The 16770-nt window shown below is 49.7% G+C and overlaps 1 protein-coding gene and 1 long non-coding RNA gene across 4 annotated transcripts in view; one reads left to right on the plus strand and one right to left on the minus strand.

Moving 5' to 3' along the window:
- Window positions 1–16770, minus strand: part of PTPRE (protein tyrosine phosphatase receptor type E) — a 180216-nt gene that overhangs the window by 130448 nt on the left and 32998 nt on the right. The gene's annotated exons all lie outside the window — the stretch shown is intronic.
- On the plus strand, window positions 10081–14901 carry LOC138985774 (uncharacterized). The gene is made up of 3 exons (XR_011462728.1): window positions 10081–10217; window positions 12045–12217; window positions 13357–14901. It is a non-coding gene; the product is annotated as an uncharacterized lncRNA (long non-coding RNA).

A 16770-nucleotide genomic window follows, 5' to 3' on the forward strand; every position in this document is an offset into this window, starting at 1 on the left:
TGTCAGAGGGCTTCTTGGGATGAGGTTCATTCCTCCTTCTCCCGTAGAATGGGCAGGGTCCTAACCCCGAGCACATAGGCGTGGGGGATGGGTGGAGATCCCAGAGACTGCCTGTTGCGACTGCTCCAGGGCACCCAGTGCCGTGCTCTGAACTATAACTACCCCATAAACACTGAACTGTCATTTGACTGCAGCTGATTAAAGATGCAGGGATCTCATCCCAACAGTGAGCTGACAGGGCAGAGGACGTGGTGGTGCCTGGGAGAACCAGAGGGGCGTCTGCAGGCCCGGCCAGTTCCCAGCCCTGCACACGTTGCACATCAGGGCACCGCCCCTGCCCTCCGCATCAGAGTAGCCTCTGTTCCCCGGGGCAGAGCAGCTGCGGGGGGTGGGGGACCCGCTCTGGCCTGGACTCACTGTCGGGTGAGCAGGGCCGAGCCAACTGACCCCTGGGCCCAGGCTCCCTGGCTGGCCTCTCGGCTCCCTGAGAGTTCTGAGAAAGAACCCAGGACCAGGCTCCACCTTCCTGCGGGCGCAGGGGCGGTACCCGGGGCATCCCTCCCCTGGTGAGGGCCAGAGCCTTGTGCCCTGAGTGGCCAGACTTCCCTCGACCCCTGGGGCCGGGCGAGGAGGACGGACAGGTTGTTTACTGCGCTTCCCTGTCGTTACCCTAAACTTAAAGGAAAGGAAGATGATGAAGGCTTATTGTCCAATGAAATTAAAACAACCCAGGAGTACGTGAAGGAGAGTTCGGGTCTCTCTCCCAGCCCCCAGTGCGAGCATCTCCTGGGTGGTCACTGTATGCCAGACAGCATGCAGGGTGTGTTTCCTGCTTTCTTTCACTCATCCATTCATTCATTCCGCACTCACCTGCCAAGTACCCGCACTCAACGACCGACCTGCCCTGCCTGGGACAGCGTGGGAGCAAGAGGGTCCCGGCCCTGCTCAGTGCGGCTCACCATCGTGTGTGTCTGCGCGTGGAGAGGGACGAATGATGACGTTAACACACAATGACACACGTAACAGTGATGAAGGGATGAAGCTGGTGGGGGCAGTCACACGGCTGCAAAGGCAGCCTCCTGAGGAAGGGGAGTCCACCATAGTGAAGATGCCTCCACCCCGGGCGCCCCCTCTGTTCACTCTCAGGTGCCGGGCCCCACCTCCCGCAGCCTCCTGGGGGAGCCCCATCTCTGCTGGTTCAGTGTCCTGTCGCACTGTCCCCAGTCCTGGGCAGAAAAAGAGGCGGCGTCTTCCCGCAGGGAAGTGCCAAGGCTGCCATTGGCCTTTACCAAGACCCCCTTCCACACACCACCTCCCCGCACCCCGGCCCCGAAGAGAGGGCTCTAAGGAAGCATTTCAATTCTCCACCACCGGCGCCTTGCGGACGGCTCCCCAACAAGTCCACACTGTTCTCGCTCCCCTCCTGCTAACGCAGCTCCCAAAAGAGGAGGCTGTCACCGCTCACGGTATGAAATAATTAGGCTGCAGCTGGGATATCTTGCTGAATGTCTAATCGTTTTCATTTGTGGGAGCTTGAAAACGAGCACTTATATGCCCCAGAGAAGGCCATATGCATGCGGGACACGTGGGCAGGAGCAAAGGCTGCCTGAGACCCGGGGCTCGGCCTGGACCGGGGAGTCTCTGGCATCGTGTGAATGAGTGCTCACAGCCAACAGGAGGCGGTGGGGACCACCTGCTTCCGGGTAAGAAAAAGCTTCACATTTGGGGGTTCATAAATTCCAGCAAGGCCTGGGTGATGGCAGATTCACAAGGAGTCAGTTAGGGGTCCAAACAGGACTCAGGTCCACTCCTGGCTCCAGGGACACAGCTACGTGGTGAAAAGCTGTGTGTGTGTGTGTGTGTGTGTGTGTGTGTGTGTGTCCCCAGGAGCTCAAGGTCAGAGGAGACCAGATGAGACCAGACCCCAGGGAGACTGGAGCTGGATGCAGATGAGCAAGAAGGGATCCTGAGAGGCCTAAGTCACAGCAGAGATGTCATCCTAGGGCCCAAGACCAGCAGAAGATGATATCACTGACTCCATGGACATGAGTCTGAGCAAACTCCGGGAGACAGGGAAGGACAGGGAAGGCTGGCGTGCTGCAGCCCACGGGGTCGCGAAGAGTCAGACACGACTTAGTGACTGAACAACAGCGAAGAAGTCTTGGCTTAGGAAACAGAACAGGCTTTCCTCTCTATGGTCCTTCTTGAACTTCTCTGTCTCTCTGAAATCCAGCTCAGCACCCGTTTACTCCGTGTCTGCTCGACGCAGAGGCCAGTGTAGACGCTGCAGGTGGGGGAGGTCCACTCTCCCATGGACGTCCCACTTCACCCTTCTAAGGACACTTCAGATGCCACCACCTGACCACTGAGGACCAGGCACCCTGAGTCTACCAGGCACAGGGAACGCCAGGAAGCCTGACAGGGGAAGTGGGTCTCCCTTCTGACCAGCTCTGTCACGCATTCACTTCCCTTGAACTCTGATCACTTTTCATCTGCTATAGTAACACTATGCATGCCATTCTAGCTTCCCAGGCAACTGTATTCTCCATGAGGACAGGCGCTGTGCACCCGCTGCAGCTCTGGGGAGAATCCCAACATAGCTCCACTCACATGACTTCAGAAGTACAAGAGCTTCCCCGGTGGCCTGCCAAGCCTTGTGCTAGGAGCTCTGTAACACTGTCCCATTTATCGTCACAAGTGGCCTGCATGGTTGGTATTATTTGCGTTTCACAAGTGAGATAGGGCTTCCCAGGTGGCACTAGTGGTAAAGAGCCCACCTATCTATGCAGGTAGACTTAAGAGACATGGGTTCGATCCCTAGACTGGGAAGATCCCCTGGAGGTGGGCATGGCAACCCACTCTGGTATTCTTGCCTGGAGAATCCTATGCACAGAGGAGCCTGGCGGGCTACAGTCCATGGGGTCGCACAGTCAGACACGACTGAAGCAACTTAGCATGCACACACACACAAGTGAGATAAGGGAGGATTAACGGCTTCCCAAGAGCCGATTCATTGGAAAAGACCCTGATGCTGGGGAAGATTGAGGGCAGGAGGAGAAGGGGACGACAGAGGGTTAGATGGCTGGATGGCATTGCCGACTCAGTGGACAGGAGTTTGAGCAAGCTCCAGGAGACAGTGAAGGACAGGGAGGCCTGGCATGCTGCAGTCCATTGGTCACAAAGAGTCAGACATGACTTAGTGACCTAACAACACCATCACCAAGGTGGCACAAGTGGTAAAGAACCTGCCTGCTGATGCAGGAGACATAAGAGACTCGGGTTCGCTCCCTGGGTCCAGAAGATCCCCTGGAGTAGGAAATTGCAATCCACTCCAATATTCTTGCCAGGAGAATCCCATGGACAGAGGAGCCTGGCAGGCTACAGTCCATAGGGTTGCAAACAGTCAGACACGACTGAGTGACTGAGCAGACAGGACTGAGCAGTCAAGACAAGACACTAGAGAGGTGAGGAGACCGTCCTAGGTCTCCCTGCTGGCAAGTGGCTGAGCCAGGGTCACTCCCGGTGTGTCTGGCTCCAGCCATGTCCGAAACCACCATGAAGAATGTGCTTAAAGTGATTTGAACAGCCTGCTGTTTCCCAACAATGGACTTACACTTCTGACTTGCCTGGTGATCCTTTTCTTTGCCTTCAGGAAGACTGCCTTCTATCAAGCTTATTTCAGTGGTTATTACAAAGTATAGAGTAATTAAATCTTAATTATTGAAGATGTGCACTTACAATTTAGACACAAAAAGGGGTAAGAAATTCAAGAAAAAGCACAGGAGGACCCAAGAAATGCAGACACTGGCATCTTGACGCCGGGTCATCACTGTTAAACTGGCTCACTGGGTGACTGTGGAGTGAATGAATGTGAACACGAGTGGTGAGTGAGTGAGGAATGAGTGAGCCGGGTGCACATGCCTTGTACTCCTCCACTTCCCTCAAGCCCTAACCTGCAATTCACCTTGATTTTTCTTTTTTTAAAAAAATTAAGAAATAAGACAAGTTGAATAGAACTGTATCTATTTAAAGAAATTTGAAGCAATAATTAATAACCTCCAAAATCAGAAACCACCAGGCATAGACAGGTATATTCTGTTAATACCAAACATTTAAGGAATACATTATATTATACCATCTGTCTATAATCTCTTCTAGAAAGAAGCAAATACTTTCTAACCCATTCTATGAAGCCTGCATTACCTTAATATCAAAATCAGACATAAACATTACAAGAAAAGAAAACTACAGACAAATATCCCTCATGAACATAGACGCAAAACCTTCAACAAAATATCAGCAAACAGAATCCAACAATGTGTAAAACAAATTGTGTACCACAACTAGGTAGGATTTATCCTAGGTGTGTAAGGCTGGTTCAACATTTGAAAATCAATGAATGTAATCCATCACATTAATAGTCTAAAAAAGAAACATCCCATGACCATATCAATAAAAACGAAAAAACCGTTTGACAAAACGTAGCACACATAAATGATAAAAACTCTCAGCAACTAAGAATAGAAGGGAACTTCCTTAACTTAATAGAGAACAGCTACTTAAAAAAGCCTACGGCTTGCAATACTTGATGGTGAGAAACTTGAAGTTTTCCCATAAAAACAGGAACAAGGCAAGCATGTGCTCTCTCATTGCTCCTTCTCAACATCATACTGGAAGCCCCAGCTAACGCAATAGGACCAAAAAAAAAAAGGAAATAAAAGGTATAGTCAATGGTAAGTAAGAAATAAAAGCTTTTTGTTCACAGATGACAGTAATTCTTTATGGAAAAAGTCTGAAAGAATTGGCAGGAGGAAAAGCAACTCCTGGAACTAGGAAGCAATTACAGCAAAGTTGCAAGACACAAAGCTGAGGGCAAAAGTCACTGCTCTTCCATACACCGGCAATGATCAAATGAAATGTGAAATTGAAAACCCAATACCATTTGTACCAGCACGCCCCCAAAATGAAATACTTAGGTATAAATCCAACAAGATAAATTTCAAAATCTAGGTGAGGAAAACTACAAAACTATAATGAATGAACTAAAAGAATAACTCAATAAATATATATTTCATGTTCATGGGTAGGAAAACATAATATTGTGAAGATGTTCGTTCTTCCCAACTTGAGCTATTGATTCAGTGCAGTCCCTTCACAAAAAGTCACTGCAAATGGATCCGTCTTGTAAAACTTAAAACTATGAAACTTCTAGAAGATAACACAGGAGAAAGTCTAGACAATCTTAGATACGATGGTGACTTTTCAGATGCAATACCAGAGACATGATACATGAGAGGAGGAACTAATAATCCGGACTTCATTAAAGTTAAAAACTTCTGCTTTGTGCAAGACAGTGTTAAGAGAAGAGAGGACAAGCCACACATGGGGAAAAGTATTTGCAAACGCCATATCTGATAAAGGGCTTTTCAAGAATATACAAAGAATCCTCAAAACTCAACAATAAGAAAACAAACAGCCTGATTAAAAAATGGGCAAAATGCCAAACAGATGCCTCAGGGAAGAAACATACAGATGACAAGCATATGAAAAAAAAAATGTTTCTACATATACGCCATCAAGGAAATACAAATCAAAGAAACAAGAAATTCTACTACACACCTACTGGAATGGCCAAAACCCAAAACGCCGACAGCACCAAAGGCTGGCAAGGACACGAAGAGCAGAAACTCGTTCACCGCTGGGAATGCAGAACGGCACAGCCACTCGGAAAGACAGTTTGGTGTTTTCTCACGAAACTATCAACAGGCTTTTATCGTGTGATCCAGCACTCGTGCTTCTTGGTATTTACCCAATGAGTGGAAAACTTACGTTCACACAGAAACCTGCGTACAGACATTTACTCACAACTGCCAGAACTTAAAAGCAACTGAGACGTCCTTCCATAGGTGAACGGATAAATAAACTGTGATCCATTCAGTGAAACACTGGTGTTAAAAAGAAGCGAGCTGTCAAGCCAGGAAAAAACATGGAGGAATCTTAAATGCACATCAGTAAGTGAAAGAGGCCAATATGAAATGGCTACACGTAGGTGTGATTCCAACCATGTGCCATTCTAGAAAAGGCAAAATGATGAGACAGTGAATAAAGATCAGGGGTTGCCAGGGGTTAGGAAGGAAGGAGGGATGAAGAGACAGAGCCAAGAGGGTTTTTAGGGCAACGAAACAATTATATAGGACACTGTAACTGTGGACACACGCCATATGCATTTGTCAAAACCCAAAGAGTATAACATCCAGAGGAAACCCTAACGTAAACATGGACTTTGGACGACACATGTCAGCGTAAGTTCACTGACTGTAACACAGGTACAGCCGTGAAAGTAAGAGACACCTGCTCCTTGGAAGAAAAGTTATGACCAACCTAGACAGCATATTACTAAAGAGCCTCTTGATGAAAGCGAAAAAGGAGAGTGAAAAAGTTGGCTTAAAGCTCAACATTCAGAAAACTAAGATCATGGCATCCGGTCCCATCACTTCATGGCAAATAGATGGGGAAACAGTGGAAACAGTGTCAGACTTTATTTTTCTGGGCTCCAAAATCACTGCAAATGGTGATTGCAGCCATGAAATTAAAAGACGCTTACTCCTTGGAAGGAAAGTTATGACCAACCTAGACAGCATATTAAAAAGCAGAGACATTACTTTGTCAACAAAGGTCCGTCTAGTCAAGGCTATGGTTTTTCCAGTGGTCATGTATGGATGTGAGAGTTGGACTATAAAGAAAGCTGAGTGCTGAAGAATTGATGATTTTGAACTGTGGTATTGGAGAAGACTCTTGAGAGTCCCTTGGACTGCAAGGAGATCCAACCAGTCCATCCTAAAGGAGATCAGTCCTGGGTGTTCATTGGAGGGACTGATGTTGCAGCTGAAACTCCAATACTTTGGCCACCTGATGCGAAGAGCTGACTTATTTGAAAAGACCCTGATGCTGGGAAAGATTGAGGGCAGGAGGAGATGGGGACGACAGAGGATGAGATGGTTGAATGACATCATCGACTTGATGGACACTGGTTTGGGTGGACTCCGGGAGTTGGTGAGGGATAGGGAGGCCTGGCGTGCTGCAGTCCATGGGGTCTCAAAGAGTGGGACACAACTGAGTGACTGAACTGAACTGAACACACGTTCTACTCTGGTGGGGGACAACGTGTGGAGGCAAGGGCTAAATAAGTCATCGCTTCACTTTCCACTCAGTTTTGCTGTGATCCTGAAATTGTTCTAAAAAACGAAGTTTATTTTAAAAAAACAAAAACAAGAGGCCATGGGGTGCGTGTGGCCCCAGCTCAGGCTCTGTGCTGGTCTCTGGAGCCCAGACCTGCCCTCCTCAACCTGCTTGCTCCTCCCCAGAGCTCTCCATGCTGTCCCAGCAGAAAACCTAAACACTTGGCCTGAGAACCCCTTCATCATGAGGTCCCCACTAACCTGAGGACTCCACCTTCCCCAGCCACATCATTCCCCTGAACTCCAAGAACACTGAGTTTCAGTGATCCACCACCAACCGTGTTCTTCCCACTCCTGGTTCCAGGGTAATGCCATTTTAGTTTGTATACTAAATTTTAAAGCACATGCGATCCAGTGCAGACACGTGATAACCCACAGTGTGTGCCTGAATATCTTTGTCCTTGCCCACAAGTACAGAAGGACAAGTGCTCACGGGTGCAGGCTTTGGGATAATGATGCATTTGTGTATTTTGTTCTTCTCACTTATGAAGCATTGCAGACCCCCCCGACCCTGCCAGCCTCTCCAGATCTGACAGATGCCTCCAAAGGGCTGCATCATGGTCCATGATGCTGAAGTGGAGACAGTCTTTTATCAACCTTTCCCTATTGACGGACCTTCACATTTTTAAAATAATTTTCATCTTTTGCCACAGGAAACATCTTTGTGCACCTGTTCCTACTTGTTGTTGCTGTTCAGTCACTCAGTTGTGTCCTCTCTTTACAATCCCATGGACTGCAGCACACCAGGCTCCCCTGTCCATCACCATCTCCCAGAGTTTGCTCAAATTCATGCCCATTGAGTCAGTGCTGCTATCTAACCATCTCATCCTCTGTCACCCCCTTCTCCTCCTGTCCTCAATCTTCGCCAACATGAGAGTATTTCCCAATGAGTCAGCTCTTCGCATCAGGTGGCCAAAGTATTGGAGCTTCAGCTTCAGCACCAGTCCTTCCAATGAATATTCAGGGTTAATTTCCTTTAGGATTGACTGGTTTGATCTCCTTGCCATTCAAGGGACTTGGTCCTGAAATGAAGGCAGAGGGTCTGACTTCGCATCTCTTTCTTCCTATAGCCTTGAGCAGGACTGGCCACTGAGGAGGTGATCAATACTGCTCTGTAATGGCATGAATGGCTATCACACTCTCACCCGCCATGTGTTCAATGCAATTTTTGCTTTGTGTTTAGGCCTTGTGGCAGAATCTCCCACCAAATACCTAAGTAATTTGTTACTGAAGCTAAATTGGCACACATTTATTTTTAATCATTTGAGGCTTTCAAAACATTTTATGTGTTTATCCTTCAATATAAACATGGAAACTTTTAGAAGCAGCATTTCATTCACACCACGACAATTTGTCCCGAGGACAATTTTCCCAACATTAAGCACCAACGATGTTAGATAGCATCACTGACTCACTGCACATGAATCTGACAAACTCTGGGAGATAGTGAAGGACAGAGGAGCCTGGCGTGCTATAGCCCAAGGAGTTGCAAAGAATCAGACACGACTTAGCAACCGAACAACGTTACCACATTTCTGGGACAGTAAATAGAGAAAATTGAAATTCCTTTGAAGCGAGATAAGGGAAGTTCGAGAACTAAAGTTTGATGTGGGTTTTCTCAGGATGCGCTGAGCTTATGGGATCTTTCCTTTTTAACCTTTTATTTTATATTGGAGTATAACTGACTTATAACATTGTGTTAGCTTCAGGTATATAGCAAAGTGATTCAGGTACAGGTATACATATATTGATATTTTTCAGGTTCTTTTTCCATATAGGTTATTATAGAATATTGAGCGTAGAGTTCTCTGTGCTATACATAAATGGGTACTTGTTGCTTATTTGTCTTATGTATAGTAGGGTCTGTCTGCTGATCCCAAACCTCTAAATTATCCCTCCCCTAATCCTTTCCGCTTTGGAAACCATAAGTTTGTTTTCCAACCGTAAGTTTGTTTTCCGCATCTGTGAGTCTGTTTTACGAATAAGTTCACTTGTGCTGTCTCTTTTAGATTGTACATATGAGAGGCGCCGTCTGTATCCTTACCTTTCTCTGACTGACTTCACTCAGTAGGATAATTTATCGATCCATCCATGTCGCTGCAAATGGCATGATTTCACTCTTTTTCGTGACTCAGTAATGTCCCACTGTATATATGTGCCACACCTTCTTTATCCATTCACCCGTCCATGGACATCTAGGTTGCTTTCCCATGTCCTGGCTAATCTTTCCAACTGGACTCTGACAAGAGGGGCCCACTGAGTGCAGCTCAGCTACTTTGTCGGGAAGATCATCGGGGACCCTGTGAGTCACCTCTGATGGTCTCAGAAGCGCCGAGGGCAGCAAATGTATTTCTGGAGTCACCATGAGGAACAAGGAGGCCCCTCTTTCTTCTGTCACAGCAGCGGATTATCAGCTTGACCCAGGCAGCTGGAGGAGCCCCACCGCCTCCTGACGCGCCTGGCCTGTCAGCCCTCACCTTCCCACGGGACAGATGGGGAGTCCTTCTCCTGACCCTGACCCACCCCCATCCCTCTGGGGCTTCCCTCAAGCCTGGGCCTCCGCACAGCAGACCCCTCTCAGAGTCCCTCAGAGACGCCTCAGGCTCACGGGGTCACTCAGATCCAAGGCCAGTGGCCCCCAGAGGTGACGCCCCACCCTCTCCTCAGCTACAGCACAGGACCAGGAGAAGGCCCAGAGTCAGGAGGGATGGGGACAGATACACAGAGCACACGCCTGCATGTCCGTCCACCTCAGAGCGAGCAGACAGGGAGCGGGTGACGCGTCGGGGAAGGAAGTGTGTCACCGACAGGAAAACAGAATGGCTCCGGCCCCCACCGTCAGGACTCCGAGAGGAAGCCTCGCTCAGGCCCTCGTCTCCCGGCGGCCTGGCCCCTGGGACGGGCCTGGGGACACCTGACCCACCTCCCCGAGGCCGTGTCACGGAGGTGGCTCGGCTCAGAGGCGGAAGGGGGAGACCGGTGAGTCCATCTTCAAACCCCCTGAGCTGAGCTTGGGGGACGTAGGGACGTGAGCGAGGGCAGGGCAGGCCCTCAGGGCCCAGGAGAGGAGGTGCTGGCTGCCAGATGGACGCCATCGCGCCTGCAGACGCTGTGAGCCTCCCAACGACCCCTCCGTTTTGCCAACCTTACCCCCTCCCTCCCGCGGCCCCCGGGCAAGGTGGTGTTGCCCCCCCAAGCTGTCCAGTTGACTGGAGGCTGTCCTGATGCCTCCTGCTCTTACTCCAGTCATCTAACTAGTCATCTGACTAACTAACTTAGTGATCTAACTAAGACACTGCATCCTGAGAGCTCTGCTTCCTGAATTAATTCATGGACCTGGCCCACTGGCAGCATGCTCATGTCCCTCAACCTGACTGCAGGGCACCCACGTGGCCTCTCCCCACAGCTCCTCTTCCAACTGTTCTTGGCTTCCAGCAGCCTCTTGCCTACATGGAGCCAGAAGGGACACTCAGACACAGAGATCTCCTGCTTAAACTCCGCATGTGGCTTTCCGCACTGTCCCCAGGCTCCTTACAAGCCCTTCATGATCTGATCTTGGCTCCTTTTCCAGCTTCATCAACTTTCGCATCCAGGGGTAATTCACACACCTACCTATCCACCCACCTCTCCCTGCTCCTGCATCCAGCCACCCGTCCAATCAACGTCTGCATCCCAGAGCTGCTCACCTGGGCCTCACGGCGCTCTCATTATGATGACAGCAGCTAAGGTCTTCCTCTTAGTCCTAAGTCCTGCTTTATCCCTAGGCTGCTTTCCTAGATCCCCAGGGCACCCTCTGTGCACTTGGATCTCAGCCCTGCCATCAGTGGGGCCCTGCTCTGCAGCCTCCCTCCACCCCGTCCACTGGTTGATATGTGTCCCTGATAGGGACCCCTTTGTCTTCTCTTGAGCTCCCCCCACCCCTGACTTGCTGGGACAGCCGCAGGGCTCCTCACCAGGCTCCCCAGCCCCGGTCCCCGACAGGGACCCCTCCTCCCCCTTCCCCAAAGTCTGCAGCCTGAGCGGCAGACTCCTCCATGTGCCTTCCCCACCCCAGCCCTCACTGCCCACCCCAGTGGGCAGGCCCAGCTCCGGGCAGGGCCACTGCCAGCCCAGTCCGCCTGTCCAGCTACCCAAGAGCAGGGCCTCCCCAGCTCTATCGGAGTCAAAGGAGGACAGAAAAACCCCCGTGGGAAGTGCCAGCCACAGCACAGAATAAAGTGGTGCAAGTCTCCTCCCCAGCTCCATCTGTCTCAGAAACGAGATCGGGGGCACCTCTCCAGCTAGGAGACCTCCAGACCTCTCCAGGCAGCAAGACTCCCGGGGGGCCAGGTTGGGGTGGGGGTCCTCAGGTGCCTGCAGCCTGGCCTGGGTGGGGCGGGGCCTGCACTGTGCTCCCTCCCAACAAAGACTCTGAGTGAGGTGCTCCCAAGCCCCGCCCCTCCTTCCCTGCCCTTCCTTCCAAGTGTGGGAGGACACAGGGCAGGGAACTCCAGGAGTCAACAGAACAGGAACCAGAACTGGAGGGATCCCGGGGGCCCCTGTGGGAGGATCCCGGGTCCAGTGGGAGGCAGCAGCTAGGTGGGGACCAGCTGGACACTGTTCCTCCACACAGACGTCACAGACGCGCCAAGATTGGCCAGGGGAAGAATGAGAGCCTTTTGACACGGTCCTGATTTTTAGAGATGAACATCCATTTATCCAAAGCTGATGCAGACAGGACCACATTCTGCTTGGAACCACAAATGCAGAGAGGGTTTCCTTAAAAGGCCTCTTATCAAGTTTAAAGAATCTTACTGCTTTTGTTAGGACAGGATGTGGTAGTACCTGGCTGAGCAACAAGAGACGGATAAAACGGAGAAAAAAGATCACTGAGGTTTCTGCTAGACTGAAGAGGGAAGAAAATAATTCTCAAGAACCCTGTCTGTGTGATAAAAAAGAGTTTGGAGTTTCCCAGATGCTGTCCTCAGATTCTGGCGCTGGTAGGAATTTTTAAATTGTGGTGGGGACTGCTTCCCTTGTGGCTCAGTTGGTAAAGAATCCGCCTGCAATGCAGGAGACCTGGGTTCGATCCCTGGGTTGGGAAGATTCCCTGGAAAAGGGAAAGGCTACCCACTCCAGTATTCTGGCCTGGAGAATTCCATGGACTGTAGGGTCCATGGGGTCACAAAGAGTCAGACATGACTGAGTGACTTTCACTTTCAACATAGACTGAACATAAAATTTACTATTTTAAGCCTTTTTGAGTGTACAGTTCAGTGGCATTAAGTCCCTTCACAGGGCAACCTTCACCACCAGCATCTCCAGAACTTTTTCGTCTTCCCAAATGGAAACCCCACACCCACTGAACATTTCCCATCCCCTCCTCCTCCAGCCTCCGGGAACCTCTTCTCTGCTTTCTGTCTCTGTGACTTTGATGATCCTAGGGACCTCCCCTGAGTGGAATCACACAGCGTTCATCCTCTGTGTCCAGCTAATCTCAATGAGCCCTCAAGGTTCACCCATTACTATAGCTGTGTCAGCATTCCCTTTTCAAGGCTGAATAATACTCCATTGCGTGGACAGACCCCATTTCCTTTATCCATTCTTCTGTTGATGGATTCTTCGCATGGCTTGGCTTTCAGATCTAAAGACAAAGGGTCAAACTGAATTTGATCCAGTTGACCTTTCAAAGGCATGGGCCTGTTAGTTAATTCAATTTTCAAAATCAAGGCTATCATACAAGTGAATGAAAAATTTTTACTTTATTAAATTTCACTACAGACAGGCCAGTACCCAGCACCCACCCCCATGACTCCCTCATTTCCTCAGTCCTCTTCCAGCCCTAATCATTTTTACAGCCTCTGATCACAAGCAGAGGGAGTGAGATTCCTGGATTCTCTTTCCTTAAAATGCCTTCCTACAACGTGAGGGTCTCCTCTTATTACTTCCAGCCGGGCGGTCTCGGGCTCCCTGGCAGGTCAAGCGGAGTGTCTGCATACAGTTGACATGCAGGAAAACCAGGCTGCACTGGGCGATGCTGACCTACTTTTCTCTGTGAGATATTATAAGAAGATGCTCAGCGTGGCAGCTAAGTGACAACATTTTGCTTGTCTCCTTTGCCTTTTTTTTCTCTTTCTAGGGACAGAGTCTACAGCCTCGCATCAGCTCTGCACTTGGCCTGGGGGAGGGCTGGGCTGCCTTGCCGCCTTACCTGTTTCCCACTCTTCAAATCACCTGGCTGCAGGCAAGGGCGCCTGGGGCCTGAATCCATGAGTCAAAGGAGCCTGGATATAAAGACAGAGCCTTCGAGGATGCCCGTGGGGACTTAGGGAGATGGAGGAGGCAGAGGTGCACTGTGGAAAGGACAGAGGGATGGATTTCCAGAGGTAAAGAAATGAACCAGGAATGAATCAGTTATGGGAGGAGAAAGCGACTGCCCAGAGACCACATGCAGCCAGGAGATACAGCCTGTTTAGCTCACCTGGTATAAAGAATATCCTACTCAGTTGTCTGCATTTTAAAATTATATCATATACATACACAAAAGAGATGGCCATTTATCTTGAAAAATCAGATGTTCCCCGCCCCCACCCCACCAGGCTTACCCTGAGCAGGACGCCCCCTGTGGTCAGGGCTGGTGCTGCTCTTCCCACCCCTGCTCTCCTGGTGCCCGAATACACCTGCCTTCCAGGCCTGCGCCCCGTGACCTCAGCCAGGACTAGGGGACAGGGCATAGGACAGAATGGGCATGCCGGAAATCGCTCCCATGAGCACTGGCTGTCCAGGAATGCCAGGGCGAGGAAGAAGGCGATTCTAGCTGGAAAGAAAGTTTAATCTGAAGTTCTCGACTTTAACATTTGGAGACATCCAGAATCAGTGCACTTTCTGCAGCCTGGCGCAAGTCTAGCCTTTTAAATGGTCTTGACCTTGACCTTGACCTTGATGCCTGTGGACACTGCAGAGCCTCCTGCTTCCACCAGCCCTGCCCCTCCCTCCCATCTGGTCCAGCCCTGTTCCTGGAGCTCCTGCAGACAAATGCCTGCCTCTGCCAGCTCACTGCCTCCTCCCGGCCGATGTCCTGCCCCGCATGGACCCCTGGGGAGGCCCTTCACTGTTGGTTCCCAGGCTCGTGCTGGGCCCCTTCTGAGTGCCAGGGGCTGCTCACGAGGAGGGAGTGAGCCAGAGAGCATGCAGAGGATGGCGGGATTGGGGGCAGGGCGGTCAGAGGTCAGGAGGGGCCTGGTTGGAACTTGACCCTGGGGCTGAGAAGATAGGATCCTTGCACGAGGATGACAAGGGGCCTCCAGGGTGTTTAATCAAGGAAGCACCCAAGTCAGGGCAGAGTTTTCAGAAAGATGTTCTGGGAATGGACGTGCGGAGTGGACCAGAAGTATGTGTGGGCTGTCCCCACCTGCTTCTCCTCTTGACAGGGACGGAGTAAAGGGACTAAGTAGGTGATTAAATAGTGAATCCCACTAGGGGACTGTGGATGGAAAAATATGGGCGACCCCTGTAAATTAGTGATTCCTCAAGAAAGCAGCTTTGCTTAACCACAAAACCAAGCAGGCTTGCTCAGCAACAGAACCAGGAGGCAGAAGGACGAGACAAGCCCCCAGCACAACAAAACCACGGTGGCAAGAGACCCACAAGCTGCCCAGTGAGCTCTGAAGGGTAATGATCCCTAGGACACGCTCTCTGCACATGTGAAAAACAGCAATTTGTGGACCTCGCTTGACCACACAGAGACAAGAAAATCCCCCTGCTCAGCCTGGAGGAGGAGGTGATGGTGGGAGCATGACATCTACTCAAGAAAGACAAAGAAGCTCTTCTGCCTCCCCCACTTTTCTTTTGATTATAAAACCAGAGCCCACTAAGTTCTCAGGCGTGGCATCTCTTGCCTTCCCCACTGTAGGCCTCACGAGTGTCCTATTCTAATAAATCACTTCTCACCTATCACTGCCTCTCCCTGAATCCTCCTCTGCACCGAGACATAAGGGACTGTGGTACCAGAGCTCTTCAGAGCCCCCGAAATGACAACCACATGGGTCCACTTTGCTGCCCATCTCTTCCCTCTGCTCCTCCAGGCACTGTCCCCACCCTGCCCATGTGGAAAAGTCTCCGAGGTTGCTTTCCACTTCTCACGTATCTGAACTGCCTGCCCACCTGGACTAGAATCCCAGCGAGCACTGGGCCATGCTTCTCGCCCCTCAAGTCCCCTGCAAGGAGATACAGTGACCTGGGCTGAACGGACCCTTCAAAGCGTGTGCTGCACAGTGGAAACGCAGACTCAGAGAACAGACTGTGGACACAGAAGGAGAGGATGGGATGAGCTGAGGGGCCGGCATGGAAACATACATTACCACATGCAAAACAGACAGCCAGTGGGAATTTGCTGTAGAGAGCTCAGACTGGGGCTCTCTAACAACCTAGAGGGCTGGGATGGGGTGGGAGGTGGGAGACAGGGTCAGGAGGGAGGAAACATGTGTATATCTATGTGTGATTCATGTCGATGTAAGGCAGAAACCAACGCAACATTGTAAAGCAATTATCTTCCAATTGAAAATAAATAATTTAAAAAAATGTGCACTGCATGGCTGGCGATCACAAACAATCCTGTGCGTGGGCCTCTTCCTGGTTTTGTTTTTTTCTGGAATAACTAGATCTAAAGTTTGAGATTCCTTTTTGGAAAACTGCACCCTGGAGTCATCTTCCACAGTTAATCATGTCCTGCCTGCTTTTGCTATAGGAGACTAGAACGTTCGAAAAAAAAAGAAGGATGAAAGAATTTAAAAAAAAATCCCCCAAAGAATCCTACAGTTGAAGGATTGATTCCCTTTCATTTATAGGAGGGAAAAGTTCTAAGTCATTTTACTGAAAAAGCTGTACCATGAAGCACAAACAAGTGTTTCACTTGCCGAAATACCTGGAAAGGCACTTCCCTGGAATGTTGTGCTATTTAAAGATAATGAACAGTGGGGATTAGTTCATAGCTTTTGTTCAGAAAGGCATTTACAATTTTGTTTGGAGAAGGAAGCAGCTGTCTGGGGTAGCAGGCCCCACACATCAGGTTCCTCGAGTTTTTCACAAAAGGTCTGATATCAGGACATCCTAACTCACACCAACCTGGAGCACCCTGGGATTTCGAGGTCCATGCCACGTTGAAGTACACAGATTTGGGGCCTGAGGGTGGAGATATTACCTTAACAGAGGTGATGGGCTCTGTTTCTGTTTTTCCAATTTGAAATGCAGAAGCAAGGATACTAATTTCATCAATTTACACACTTCCATCCATAGCAAAAAAGAATACTAAGAGGTAATACCATGTGAAATGTACCACAATGCTGCTTTAAAAAAAAGTAAAGAGAAAAGTAATATTGATCCAGTAATCTCAGTTCTGGGTAAATATCCAAAGGAAATGAAATCATTATCTCAAAGAGGTATCTGCAACCCCATGTTCATTGCATTTATATATAAATATATCGAGACAGAGATGATTGAATATTACTCAGCCTTGAAGAAAGAAAGAAATCTTGCCATTTGCAACAACGTGGGT

Source organism: Bos mutus, chromosome 26 (assembly GCF_027580195.1).
Source record: "Bos mutus isolate GX-2022 chromosome 26, NWIPB_WYAK_1.1, whole genome shotgun sequence".
Lineage (NCBI taxonomy): Eukaryota > Metazoa > Chordata > Mammalia > Artiodactyla > Bovidae > Bos > Bos mutus.